Raw genomic sequence first — 13,021 nt, 5'->3', positions numbered from 1 at the left:
CACTATGATGAAGACGTTTCTCTGTCATTGTATTATTAAGAAATGCTCCTGTGATGTGATTCTTGGAAGCTTGTTGTTGTTAAATAGTCTGCTATATTTGAAAATCAATATATATATGTTTTTAACTATAAAACAAACTAACACACTCATTGGATGATGTAATCAGCGATCTAATCAATGATATAATTTGAGATGCCCTCAATGATGTCATAAAATATGTCATAGACCATAATTAGTGATGAAATATGTGAGGTCATAAGCAGGGCGTGGCGGGGGCGTAAGTTATAGTTAGCAGTAAATGTCTGTGTGTTTTTTTAGTTCAAAACGTTAATGTTGTCTCTGACAAATTCACCTAACTATAACGATACTTTAACCTTTGTTTTTTTTAAAGGCATGCCTGAAAAAAAGCTGCGTTGTGAAGAAAGTTTGCCCACCTGTGAACCCCTTGCATTATTCTCACAGCTGAATTTATTGGTGCAGCCTGTATTCTTTTGTAGCAGTTTAAGGTGAAAGATTGCAGTGGTACCCTGCCTTTTATTAACTACTGTATTGTTTGTTTTAAAAGTGAAAGCACCTGACTTTTGGTTCAGTCCATCTCCTTGTAACTAGGATCTAGGCTGTGGTTGGATGACTCGGCACAAAGCGCTGGCTGCACCCATAGTCTGAGACACTCTCTTGGAAATGTCATGCAAGAGTATTCATAGAAATCAGAGACCACGGTTTCTTCGTACAAGAGTTCCACGTTAGCTAGCAATTATGTTGCCAGGCAGTCAAATCATTTGGCCAGTGCCTCGTGGTACATGGCTGGAGGAAAAAGAAACGAGAAATACATCTAATGTCACAAGCATGCAACTCCATATCATAATTAGCAATGCCTGTTTCTACAAATGTCGACATTCAGGTGGAACATATTTAAAACTGAATTAAGTGGGATGTGCGATGAACACATTTGATATAATTCTTATTAAATCACGGGGCGATGTTCAATAGTGCTGGCATGACTTTCCATTATTAACCAGGATTACTAGTTGCCTGTAACCAAGCTAAAGTGCAACAGTTGTTAGTTATAGATACAAGGTGGTTGGTCAAAGTAAGCCTCGAACTGGAGTCCGAGTCATATGTAACTGACCAAACAATGTAAAATAAATGGGTTAAAATTCTAAGGCTGACGTTTAAAAGCCTGGGACTATCATACATTCCTCTTTTCATCCTGCACGCCACCACATCCTATAAGCGTACAATATGAACAAGCAAGGCCTTTATGTGGAGCTTTTGGCTTTGCCTGTGCAAATAGCATTTGGCTTTGTTAAATTTGTTTAGAAATGTTGCACAGCATTGCAGGCTGCCTGCTGTGCAACATGGCTTAATCTAAAGAAAACAGAGAGATATGACTTGACCACTGTGGTAATGTGGGCCCTGGGCACATATGCTACTAAAATAATCCACACAGACACTGTAGCATGATACTCGTAACTGGCCTCGAGCACGTGCACCCAGACCCTTTTATTAGCAGGGGCACGTAACTTGTGACGCCTGTGATGGATGGGTGTGGGGTGCATGTGTGTCCACTCCCCCAAGGGAGTGGCTAACCAACTCAGTGATTGCTTAGACACTAGAACGTGTCCAGCAGGACACTACAGTCACCAGAATTGACTGTCATAGCTCTTTTTTTGGGTCTCGCCTGAGCCAGTGCATGCGCTGCTCTGCGAGACATTTTGTAAGTGGGGTTTTAAAAGTGCTGTTACCGGAGGCTTTTGGTGGCCACCAACGTGTGGTTACGCACGTGGCCACCAGCTTTCAGCGCCTGGCGCCATCTGGAGCGCCGTCACTTTCACTTTTGCTGCTGTGTGCGCACCTGTGCGCGCAAACACAACTCCCGCTTCTCCCCCTCCCTCACCACATATGAGTCTCGTGGCTGCTCGTGGCCAATGCTTGTTCTCCATCAGCGTTTGGTTTCTGTTTTTCTAATATCCTTCATGTATGATGGTCGCCACCAGCTTCCGCAATCACCAGCTTAAATCGCGTGCTGGATCCACACTGCTCTATACACCCTAACCGTTATATCTAGGGTGGCGCCACACAATGGATACACCATCATCATATGTGGCATTTGGTGTGCATGACTTGTACACTCCCACCTGAGTCCGTGCTCAGTCTCTGTCTAGGTTGCCAGGCCAACAATAGACGCATTGGCACCCTTGGCCACTTTCCTTTGTTATGGCTCGGGTGCGTTATTTTTCTTCATATACCAGTCTTAGGGTTATAAGTCCTTCAATTATAAACATTACGATCTTATGCAGCGCTTTATTAGATACTTTTATATCGCGGCCTATAGTTTACTTTTCACACACAGGACTCTTCCTTTTCATTGATGCTCTCTCTTCCATGTCGGCCACTTTGCTGGGTTTCCATGACGATGGCGGACGCGCCTCGTCCACATTCCTGACGTTCCTCTGCATGCAGGGCATACAGCCGACAATGATACCATCCCGGGGAATTACGCCCCCTTGAGTCTTTCTGTCCGCTTTTTGACACTTGGCGCCATCCATCAATACTATATATATTGACCCGCCTCCTCGCCAATGGATTCCACATTATCCAAAGACGGTACGAGGAATGAGCACAGGTCGCTCTTGGCTCCAGGTAAGCAGTTCTACGCTACACTTATCTGGGAGTAGGTTGCCTTTCTAGCCGGATTCTTGCTACACGACTATCTCCCACTTTACTCTCCTTCTTGCTTTCTCTCTTTTCCTTAACTTTGATGTTTCCCTTGCTGCCTCCCCAGATCTTTTGATTTTTTAGTCACCAGCTCTCATTGGCCTTGAAAATGGGGAACTGTGACTGGGCACCTTGCTACTTGTCCGTGGGCTGGATCTTTATGTTCTCTCTGCTCATTCATCTTTACATTTTCCACCGAGCATTCACTTTGAGGGGTACTCTACCATGGGTTCTTGCATACAGGCCGGGGCGTGAGCCTCTTACTTTCCTTTAGTCCGACTGTCAGCACAATACGTTCTTGACTATCGCGCTGTACTACTGCGGTCCCTTGTCACATTTCTGGATTCCATACCACTGCACGGTGGCCCGCACTTCTCAGGGTCTCCGACAGCCAGCCATGCACGCGTGTGTTTTTAATTACTTCCTTTCTCATGTCGGTTCTTTTACTGTGTTATTCTATGATTGCACCTGCATTTAGAATCACCTTTGCACTTGCAAGAACATATTCAGGTTGCTTGTTTTTTAATGCCTGTTATGCATTATCCATTTACATCATGCTCTTTCCTTATGGCAGACGCATCACTTGGGCCCTTATCAAGGAAGCTTTTCATGAACTTGGAGTCGCCACTATATTTGTGACCTCCCCGCTACTCAGACATGGTCCAGTCCCACAAGGAGACCATTTCTACGTCGGATTTCTTTGCCAACTTTTGATACAAATACACGGTATGTATCTCAGGATTGTTAGACACTAGCTGTTGTAATTTATTTTGTGATCCCTCTATGTCCAACCTCAGATGGCAAAATACGCATGATACTCTATGCAGATTGTATCGTGACTTACGCCCACCTGCCACACCCATATTTCACTAGCACCTTTTTGCCAGCTCCCGAGGTATTTTTCAGGTACAGGAGGTGTTCTGTACTTCCAGATGCCCCACCCCATGGCTTGCACTTTCCGCTGACCTTACCCATCTTCTACACGCCCAACAGCCCTACTGCGTGCTTTTTACTTAGTTTTTACCCAACCTAGGATTCTGATTACACACAGATGCAGCTTACACACGGCCATCATTGTTTTGTCCTACACCTGCGACCCCGGGCATATTTTAAGCTCTACCACCACAATACACGGGGATGATTCTATCCATTCCTTGTGCCCTAGGTAGTTTTTGGGCATTGGATGCTTTTCTTACATGTAGATATTTTCAAAACCATGCCTTTCCAATCCACGTGTTCTGCTTTTTTTTGGCACGCCTAGTTTTTTTATCAAACTCAGGATTCCCGATTGCACATAGAGGTTGCATACACACGACCTACACTGGTTGTCCCTTCCCCGCTACCCCAGGCATTTTGTCTAGTTCAATAACCTCAGTACACACAGACGATCCCATTTTAGATATGCCTTTGGCCCTCGGACCATTCAACAATTGCCATTCCACATCCCTCATGGACATTAGTTGCGCTACACGAAATATGTCTGAAAATTCTCTCATAAAGTAGTCATGACGCATTAACTGGAATATTAGCTCTGGGGGACCACACAAATTTCTTGCATGGTTTTCTGTAGTTGTATCATTATGTGTATAGCATTTGCATATATGAGTTTCTGTAATTTTGTGTTAAAGTTTTGGAGTGTTGTTTTTTGTGTAAGCGCTCACCCCACATGGGATGCGTGGTCAGCTTCTGTATCTCATGTGATAATTAATGCACATCTTTTAAGAATTGTGTAGTATTGTCAAGGAGTTTTATTTTTGTGCCTATGTGGTTATATATGTATATTTACACTATTCATGTTACACCTCTTTTCAGCCCTGACAAAGTTCAATTCCTTTGAACGAAACGCGTTGGCTGAGGCTTTTTTGCACCTTTTTGTTGGATCACATTGGCTTAGCCAATAGGTCTCGCGGAGCGGGGTGGAAACTACAGCTCCCAGCCTGCCTTGGGAGGACACCGCCCACTTCCTGCACAGCGCGACTGGAGGCGCTCAAATTCCGACAGCTCCCACAGAGGAGCGGGGGCTGTTTACAAAACCGAGTGGGCACACAGTGAGGGGCTCTAAAGCTTACCTGCCCTACTGGATCTTTTCTGGCAGCATAACACCGCTGGGTCCCTGACGCTGTGGTTGCCCCCGCCGCCGAGCTGGTGACATCGCTCGGCCGCGGAGCGGGGTGGAAACTACAGCTCCCAGCCTGCCTTGGGAGGACACCGCCCACTTCCTGCACAGCGCGACTGGAGGCGCTCAAATTCCGACAGCTCCCACAGAGGAGCCGGGGCTGTTTACAAAACCGAGTGGGCACACAGTGAGGGGCTCTAAAGCTTACCTGCCCTACTGGATCTTTTCTGGCAGCATAACACCGCTGGGTCCCTGACGCTGTGGTTGCCCCCGCCGCCGAGCTGGTGACATCGCTCGGCCGCGGAGCGGGGTGGAAACTACAGCTCCCAGCCTGCCTTGGGAGGACACCGCCCACTTCCAGCACAGCGCGACTGGAGGCGCTCAAATTCCGACAGCTTCCTCCGCATCGCGGACGCGCGCGGACGGCGCCGGGCGGAGCCCGGGCAGAGGGCGGGCCGTCTGTGGCCATCAGGGGCCGGAGGAGGCCGGGTCGGGACACCCCCCCTATCATCTTCACGTTAACATCTGAAATGGGCAAAAGGAAAAAGGTATGTGTTAAAGAAGATGAGGGAACAAAAGCCAAACACCCCAGAAAGTCAGATTCGATTATCTCATACTTAACTTCTGCAGTGGGGGTACTGACTAAAGAGATCGCTAATGCTGAGAAAGAGCTGGGTCTCAACGTTACAGACTTTATACAGGCCCCTCAGGCAGATAATAGCCGGGTAATTCCCCTGGAGCCAAATGTCGTAATTACTAACCACGGAGTGACTTTAACCGACATAACCTCACCCATTCAACAGGTAGCCTCTCCCCAACCACAGCCCACTCTACCTGCTGTTTTTTTTACACAAGTCGCATCAGAAGCAGAAGCGCAAGCTCTTAAACATGGCGGACAGAAAGAAAACAGCCATAGTTTAGACACATCGAATAGATCCCAGTCTCAAGGCACATATTGGGAAAATGGTGGAGGACTTATTAATTTCACGTCTGGAACCAGCTCTTGTGTCTATCGCCAAAGACATTGTTGACACTTTGAATACCTGCGTCGCTGGGCTCCTGGCTAAATGTGATAAAATTGATATAACATTGAACCAACATAGGGGGAAAATGAGGGGCTCCACTCAGTTAGAGGCCTCAATTGCTACTCAACCCACAACAGACACCTTGACCATCAACACTAGTCTAGGTAGACCCAACACCCCGACAGGGAACGCAGCTATAAAAGGAAACTCAAATGTAGGGGTGAGGGCTGAGGACAGTTTGCTTGGAACAAACAGGCGTAGTCAGCTATCCGACAAGAGTAGGAGCACACAGCAGCCGGGCCACACCCTGGAGCTGCCCCCGGAGGCAGCACCTTTGGTGGCTGTTTTTACTGGGGTACCTCCAATCAGGGGTGACATCACTGAAACAACCGCTGACTTGATGTCCCAAGCTAGACAGTGGTGCTATCAGTTTAGTACAGGTGGTGATGATGTTGCCTCTGCTCTCTCCATGGCAAGAAGGGTTCATTGGGTGGGACACTGTCCAAAGAAAATTCCCGGGGACTGTGTGGTGGTGAATTTTAATAATAGACACAGCGCTGAAAGGCTGTTTTGGGATGGTTCGAATATTGTCAACAAGGGTATTAGACCTCTCCCTCTGGGCTTTTTCTATACCCCAGTGAGTGTATACACCCACCAACAGCAACCCAAACAGTACCATATTCGCCATAATTTTCACCACAACATGACATGCACAACATCTTATCAGGCCAAGATGAGGGCACAGAGGGGACCTGCACAGGGGCCGTTTCGTGGGGGGGTTTTTGTTGCCCCATCAACTCCCATATTAACAGCCACACAGTTAGACTCCACGGCACATCTTTTCAAGAAGGAGGAGGTACAGCTCTGTAATCGATACTCACCTCTTTCACAGATGGAATCCAAAGATTGACTGGAACATGAAACTAGGGATCATGAAGTTGGGACAGGTGGTGTCACTTATAGAGCACAAAAACGAGTGACTACATGTAAAATGCTAAGTTGGAACGTGGCGGGAATCAGATCAAAAAGCTCTGATACCATCTGGTTCCAATTCATAAGGCAGTTTGATATCTTGGCCTTCCAGGAAACTTGGGACGCTGAATCCAAATTTAATCTAGATGGATATCACAGCTTCACCATTCCTGCGGTTCGGGGGACTGCGGGTAGATCAAAGGGGGGTCTACTCTTCCTCATTTCCCTAAACCTTGCAGGCACTTTTAGAAAACTAAATGGGGAGTCGGATAATTTTCTCATTATAGAATGGTGTATCTCGGACCAATATTTTCTATTAATAAACCTATATAACGCAATGGGAAACTCCCTTCATAAGGAAGATTTTAGTGAGTTAGATCACTGTTTGTCAGTCTATAAGCTTAGCAATTCTTTCGATTAAAACATAATCTTAATGGGAGATTTTAATTTACACCCTTTCCCGTGGGATTGTTATGGGGAAGACGTGGTGGGACCCACGAATGGGAGTGTACCCCATTTTGAACACAACAAACAGGGGGACGCTCTGGAGGAATTATTATCAAATCTAAATTTATTCGAACCTGGCAAGGAAGGCGACAGAGAGGCTGTCCCCACTTTTATAGGACGAGGTGCTGAGTCAGTGATTGACTAAATTTTTGTATCTCCGCGAGTTTTGACTAAAATCATCGCATATAGAGTAATGACATCAACCTTTAGTGATCATAACCCGCTTATATTGGAAGCGGAATTGAGGTGCAAGGTTGCCATAACTGATTATGGTAGGGCGGTATCACGGAATTTTTCAACAAAAGACCAAGGAAGACGAATAAAATGGGATGCTGTAGTCCCGGAGGCATTTTTTGAGGACCTGGCCATCAAGGCAGAGTCCGACATAGGCATCTGTCTGGATGAGCATGCCACGGCCGCGGTAACTATAACATCCTTTTCAGCAATCTGTAATCAAATTGCTGAAAACCTACATAAGGAGAGTAGGCTCCGAACTAAGAAGGCATTTAGATGGTTTGATTCCTCGTGTTCTAAGGCTCATCTGGATCTCTTAAAGGCACTCAAGAGTAAACCAAGGGATAGGGCCCCTGTTTCCTCTCTCCGCAAGGAATACAAACAGACAATATCTTCGCGGAAACGCAAAATTAAAGAGGAGGCATGGGATAACCTGCAGTCAATTGATGTGCTAAAAGACAGTAGAAAGTTCTGGGCTACAATAAATCAGTCTTTTTTCTCGGAAAGTGACAATTTAGACACTGAATGCGTTATTCCGGATGACGTGTGGCTCAAACACTTCATGAGCATTTATAGCGACAAGGAGCATCAAGAGTTAAGTCCAGGATACTCCATTTTAGGTCGCCCTACACAATTCATCACATTTGAACTAACGGAAGTAGAAAAAGCCATCCGAGACACACTGAAACATAAGGCCCCAGGACCTGACGGAGTCCCTGCTGACCTTTATATCCTGTATCCCAATTTCTGGGCAAAGATTTTAACTAACGTGTTCAATGCCTCATCTATAGTGGGTTTTCCCCCCTCTTGGGCCTCTTCAATAATCGTACCTATTTTAAAAAAAGGGAGTAGAGGGGACCCCGCCTGTTACAGGCCAATTTCCCTGCTGGACTCTGCCGTCAAGATCATGGGCAGAGTCCTTCTACAGAAACTGGGTGACTGGATGTGTGACAGGGGGTGCTCTCGAACCTCCAGTACGTCTTCAGGCAACATAGAAGCACCATGGACCAATGCCTAAATTTACATCTCTTGATCAATAAATATACTGTAGCCAAAGAGGGTTTTTTATACCTCGGGTTCATGGACCTATCCTCAGCATTCGACCTGGTGAACCGTTCCAAATTATGGCACATTTTGTTGGTCATGGGGGTAGAGGCACCCTTGGTTTATTTCCTTAGCGGCCTCCACCAGAACTTAGCTGCAGCCGTTAGGGTTACGCAGGATGGCAGGTGCACGAGCCAATTTAACTCCAGGCGGGGGGGGGGGGGGTCAGACAAGGCTGTATCCTGGCCCCCCTTCTTTTTACAATTTACATTAATGGCCTGGAAAAATCTCTAATTGGGGTTAGCGCAGACATTCCGCGTGCAGGGGGTTCGGGCATCCCGGTCCTCCTGTACACAGATGATGCCGTACTCATTGCTCGCACAGGCCTGGGCCTACAGAGGCTGCTGGACAACTTCGGCACCTTTATGGAGTCATTAGACCTAAAAGTAAACAGCAGCAAATCACACGTAATGATTGCTGGGGGTCGAAGGAAGATTAGCAAGGTCAATACATTTAGATGCCTGGGCAACCAACTCTCCAGGGTTCCGGTTTTTACCTACCTTGGAGTGTTGTTTGATGAGAAGGGCAATTGGGGTCCCCAGCAGAAACAGAAGAGCAATGCTGGTATAAGATCCACATCAGCCCTTCTTAGTTTTGCTAAACGCCTGGGAGCTAGGCCCATGGAGGCCATGCTCAAAATATACAAAGCTAAATGTTGTGCGATTGCATCTTATGGGGCCTCTATATGGGGATATGCCACTGTGGGCAAAATACAAATTGCGGAAAACAGATTTCTCAGATCCTTGTTGGCGGTACCTCAGTCATCCCCGACTTTGTCCATTCACTCAGAACTAGGTTTAGGCTACATTACGGACCATCTAAAAGTAGCCCCCCTGATTTGTTGGATGAAGACATGGCTTAATGAGGATATCACCCTTAACCACCTTATCCTTAAAGATTGTTTAGCCCTCGAGAAGGCAGATGGCATACCATGGCTGGCATACGTTAGAGCGGAGTGTGCCAGACTGGGTCGTCCTGAATTATATACAGCCCCAGAGGGAATCAAGAAAGAGGATGTGGACTGGATCAAACATAATTTTAGGATTATGTTAGAGGCAGACAGGGAGGAGGAGGAGCTTAGAAAATTGGGTGCAAGAAGTATCTATCTCTTACAGACTTCCCCTTCAATTGAACCTTATCTGAAGATTGTCACAAAGCCTTTTCATCGCTTCTTGTTGACAAGATTCAGGTTCAATTTAATACATCTTACTTTAGGATTTTTTCCGAAATGGGGTAAACCTGAAGAATCTGCACCATGCTCCTGCGACAATTTTTCAACACAAGATACTCTCCACCTAATTATGTTCTGTGAAAAGTTTTCCAAGGCACGTAAAAAGTTTTTATACCCCATATTACGAGAGGTGGGTTTTGTGCAAGTAAGACCGGCACTCTTACACCTGCAACTACTGGGTAGTGTGCGCACTATCTTTAGTGTAGCAAGCTTCTTGGTGGCAGCAGCTAGGATTAACAATAAAAGTAGCAACATCTGTATGCTCCAAGTATAGTAGGAGGAGAAGGGGGTACCTTGCTATTTATCATGGTAACATATAAGATGCATTTCTAATTTTTAATATTGTAAATTTTATAGTGGTGCTTTAAATCTGATTTGGACATTGTCTTACTATCTATTTTGCACAAATTTATGAACTGTAAATAATGTATATATATGAATGTCTGCAAAAGCTTGCACAATTATTTATTTGTACATATTCTATTCTATCTCCCGCATTATTGATGTATGTATTGTTGCTGCTTTTTATGATTTTAATTAATCGAAATAAAGATTTTTGACTGACTGACTGGCTATGCCAATGCTTGTTTCTCCTTAACTTAAAGCCATGTTGCACAGCACTCGGTGCTGCTGTGCAATATGTCTAAAAAAACTAATAGCCAACTAGCTCTTACGTTCATGTTTTTGGCGGCATACAGAAGCGTTGAAGTGGGCAGGGGGAACTGGGGTGGGGCACAGCGCCAGGATGACCCTTCCGGAGTGACAGTTGCATTTTATAAATACATAAATAAAATCAAGTCAATGACGAAGGGGTGGGGAGGCAGGTTGGGCCAAGAGCACTGCAGTGGGAGGAGAGAGAGAACAGCAACACAACAGTCAGCGGGAGGAGGAGGGGGGGCAAGCAACAGTAAGGAGAGATGGGGAAGTGATGGTTGGAAGCCTGAACACAGATGATGGGGAAGGGAGGGAGCAAGAAAAATCACATACAACAGGGCTGGAGAGACAGAATGCAGGTACATGCACTCTAATAGAGTGTATGACGAAAAGTAAGAAAAAGTACCCACAGAAGCCTCATGTTGTATGATGTGATGGGCAGGCGCAAATTGTGAATGACCAACAACCAATAGATAAAGAAGGATGAATTAAAGCCCCTCTGTATGTGTGTATATAAATATATATTGTGTACATTTATTTACAAACACAAAAGGTCATGACTAATGCCAGACCTAAAAATACACCTCTCACTATGAAACAGTCACACAATGGAGTAGTCGGGCTGATGTAACAAGGTCCAGAGGTTTTTGGAGACTGCAGTTCCACAGGGAACAGAATGGGTGATGGGGTGAGGGAGGGCGATGTATACCAAGTGCTGTGGTTTCATTGGTATGACTTAAGGATGTCCGGCTTCGTTGTCAACCATTCTCAGAGTGGAGGTTTTTCTGGTGTCCCTTATTACCCACAACAGTCACCGTTAGCTTTTTAGCTAACAATGTTTTGCTGCGTGAGACCCGTAGCTTTATTTTTATGGTCTAGCTTGACAATTCACCTGTCACCAGACAAATCTAGGATTATCACTAGAGAAGCCTTTGGCTCCACCCACATGTTGAAAGCCAGGAGTACATGTTTTGATTGTGCAGATGTTGTGTGCTTCCAGAAAACAGTGTTTGCCCTCCACGCTGCTGTGATAATTTTGTTTATTTATCCAGATGACTAACTTGAACTTTCAAGGGAATACAAATGAAATTGGAGTTCTATTAAAGTCTTAGATAACTAGATACTTTGTGTTGTTTTTCCCTGGTAGCAGTAAAGATGGGAGGAGGGCAGTCATTAACCTACATGGATTTTTAGGCCTGGTGGGACAGTGCAAAGTCACATTGCAGCGTTGTGATTGGCCAGGGGAGGCTGTGTGCTTCCTGGTTTCTGTTCTGGCTGAGTCCTGACACGATGGAGAGACTGGAGAGATACAGCGGTGATAAGGTACATTTTATTTACTTACTTTGTTTACATTCCCCCCCCGCCCCACCACCCCCAATCTGTGCCGGATGCCAATGTGTTGTTGCTAGGGTTTAGGGTGGGTAGAGGTATAAGGTGTTAAGGGTAGGTTTAGGCTTCATGGTGGGGGTATTCGGTGGTAAGAGTGTTTTAGTGTTTAGGGGTGGTAATGGCATAGTGTGGTAAAGGTGTGTTTAGGGGTGGGTAAGGGTATGGAGTGGTAATGGTGTTTTTAGGGTTTAGGGGTGGGAGAGGGTATTGCATAGTAAGGATGTGTTTAGGGTTTAGGATTGGGTAGGGGTATAGGATGGTAAGGGCGTTTTTAGCGTTATGGGGAGGGCAAGGGTATTGGGTGGTAAGGGTGTTTTTAGGGTTTGGAGTAGGTAGGGTTGTTGGGTGGTAAGGGTGTTTTTAGCATTTACGGGAGGGTAAGCATACAGGGTGTTTTAGGGTTTAGGGGTGGGTAGAAGTATGGGATGGCAAAGGTGTTTGGGTTTTTTCCCTATTAAAAAACAGTTCTATCTATCTATCTATCTTTATATATATATATATATATTACCTACTGGCGGTCGCCAGTAGGTAGTTATAGTTAGGATTGTTTTCCATAGGAAATCCGCAACATTCTATTGGGAACAACTTTGGCGCCGGTTGAGGAATCTGCCTGAAATTTTCCTCAAATTTGCCTCGCGGTGCTCCGGTCCTTCCCTGAAAGTTTGGGGGGAATTCGTCAAGCGGGGGCCGAGATAAAAGGGGGGTCCCAAAACGTGTTTTCCCCATGTTAATTTCCATAGGGCGGTTGGACTCACTTTTAGCTTGAACGGCTGAATGGATTTCCACCAAACTTGGCAAAATTGTAGGGACTGGTAGCCCGATGTGCCTTTGCTATGTCTCAAGATATGTGCTCCAGTGGATTTTGAGTAATTTAGGTTCAAAAAAATATATATATCTATAAGCACGCCCTCGTACGCGCACCGGGGCGCGCAATAGCGCGTACCGCGAATACGCGAGCGGAAAGCTGATTGGCTCTCGGGTGTTTGTAAACATTCCAAACAGACTGGAGCGCCCGCCATCTTGTGGCTCGGTAGGATAGAGACACAAGAGGGGCCAAAAACAAAGGGGGAA

The sequence above is a fragment of the Lissotriton helveticus genome, chromosome 1_2 (genome assembly GCF_964261635.1).
Source record: "Lissotriton helveticus chromosome 1_2, aLisHel1.1, whole genome shotgun sequence".
Classification (NCBI taxonomy): domain Eukaryota; kingdom Metazoa; phylum Chordata; class Amphibia; order Caudata; family Salamandridae; genus Lissotriton; species Lissotriton helveticus.
This window is presented reverse-complemented; position numbering follows the sequence as displayed.